General features: G+C 43.0%; 1 protein-coding gene across 1 annotated transcript in view; it reads left to right on the top strand.

Moving 5' to 3' along the window:
* The window catches only part of ARHGAP40 (Rho GTPase activating protein 40), a 54,384-nt gene that overhangs the window by 9,628 nt on the left and 42,528 nt on the right, over positions 1 to 2,228 (top strand). The window lies entirely within an intron of this gene.

The raw sequence follows: 2,228 nt of genomic DNA, 5'->3' as shown, positions 1-2,228 counted from the left end.
TTTAATATGATCAAATTAATGACATTAATACTTAATGTTATTTTAATAAAAACAACATTTTATTTAACCCAATACGTCCAGAATATGTTCACATGTAATCAATAGAAAACATTAATGAGATATTTTACATTTTCAAATATGAAGTCTTCAAAATCCAGTGTGTATTTTTCATTTCCAGCAATCTCCGATAGGATGCTAAATTTTCATCAGAACTCCTTAACGTATATTTCGAGTTCATAAAACATACAGTTGGAAAAGTAGATTTGTGTACCCAAGTTATTCTAAACATATTTAGGCCTTTTCCAGTAAATGAAACAAGTATCTAGTTTTAAATTTAAATTAGTTAAAATTAAATAAAGTTGGCTGGGCACGGTGGCTCACACCTGTAATCCCAGCACTTTGGGAGGCCGAGGAGGGCAGATCACCTGAGGTTGGGAGTTTGATACCAGCCTGGCCAACATGGAGAAACCCTGTCTGTACTAAAAATACAAAAATTAGCTGGGCGTGGTGGAAGGTGCCTGTAATCCCAGCCGGGAGCCTGAGGCAGGAGAATCACTTAAACCCAAGAGGCAGAGGTTTCAGTGAGCTGAGATTGCACCACTGCACTCCAACCTGGGAAAAAGAGTGAGATTCTGTCTCAAAATGCAAGAAAAGAAAGGGAAAAGAAAGGAAAGGAAAGGAAAGGAAAGGAAAGGAAAGGAAAGGAAAGGAAAGGAAAGGAAAGGAAAGGAGGAAGGAAGGAAGAAAGGAAGGAAGGAAGGAGTTAAAAATTCAGCTCCTCATTCATACTAAATACCATATTTCAAGCGCTCAGGTGGCAAGTGGCTACAATATTGGACAAATCAAGATGACAATCTAAGTGACTCAGGAAGGGACACACAAGTGTCTATAACCTTGTTCGAAGGAAGGATCAGGGCAAGCCTACACAACTTAATGACTTTCAAAGCTTCTCTGGCAAGCACCACAGGGCTATGCTGCTGGCTGGAAGCCCGTTTTAAGAGGCAGCCACCACTTGGCTTCAGCCAATTGTCACTTAGAGACAGAGACCCAGGATTATCATCTCCACTGATTATTTTTTCCCAGGAGAAATTGGAACTAGAGGACTTAAAAATGTGAGACCTCTTCATTTTCAAATGATGGCAAGCTATTTAAAAGGTGTGAAAATCCAGGGTGCGTGTTGGGGACGTGGTGAGGGGATGTGGTTTGCTATCTCAGATGGAGATTGGTAGATTGTGATCTTCAGTTGCAAATATTTGTCATCTCAGAGGTCATGGGCAGTATCTTAATCTCCCCCAGCCATCTCAAAAATGCAGGCTGCCCCTCCCAGAAGTGCTATGTGAGAATTTTGATGCAATCCGTCAGTTCCCACCCAACTCTTGAAACCTATGCAATTCTCTGAACCCCAGCAACATAATGATACTCCTGACTTCCCAACCCTGGTTGCGCAATGGGATCAACAATACTGGTGCCCAGGTCCCATTCCCAGCAGTTTGGGTGTCATTGGTCTGGCTGGGGCAAGCTCCCTGGGAGATTCCAGCCCATGGGCAGGGTGGAGAAGCATCCTGCCCTGGAGAAGGTTTCTGGGCCTGGTCTCCACACCTAGGATGCAGCTTCTTGGGCCCAGCATGGGTCCTCTGTTCTTCTGATTTGTGCCCAACTTGAACAGCTGAAGGGGGCACCCATAGCTGTGCCTTCCCTGTCTCCCAGCCCAGCCTCCTGTGTGATTCAGGAAGCTAAATTACATTAATTACATTTCAGAATGTTTTATTCTTGTTGTCTATAACACAAAATAGCCAAGCTTGTGACTTTCATAACCCACAGATCAGATCTAGCCGAATTGTTATGTGAAAGAGATGTGGCAAGCATTATTTAATAATTCAAAGAAAGGTCACACTGTCCAGAATGAGCCAGTCTTCTGCGTCTTAATGGGAAAGTTGTAGTCACAGAGGGATTTTAGGAGCTCAGTTAAGATGATTCTTAAAAATGTAAAGATAAGATTTGCCTTTTATAACATCTCATTCCCACCCATCCTAACCCTGTCCCCACAGGGATTGCTTCGTAGATGTGAGTGTTGCTGTGTCCTGATGTTCAGGTTGTGCACTGCATAAGAGTGTTACATTCAGAGGGTCACCATTTAAGTCGTCATCATGTACTAAGTTATGTGAGCTATATAGGTGGGCATGAAGAATCGAAACCTCCTGGCAAGTCCTGAGGCAACAGAGGAGAGA

This window comes from Mandrillus leucophaeus, unplaced genomic scaffold (genome assembly GCF_000951045.1).
Source record: "Mandrillus leucophaeus isolate KB7577 unplaced genomic scaffold, Mleu.le_1.0 Scaffold150, whole genome shotgun sequence".
NCBI lineage: Eukaryota > Metazoa > Chordata > Mammalia > Primates > Cercopithecidae > Mandrillus > Mandrillus leucophaeus.
This window is presented reverse-complemented; position numbering and strand designations above follow the sequence as displayed.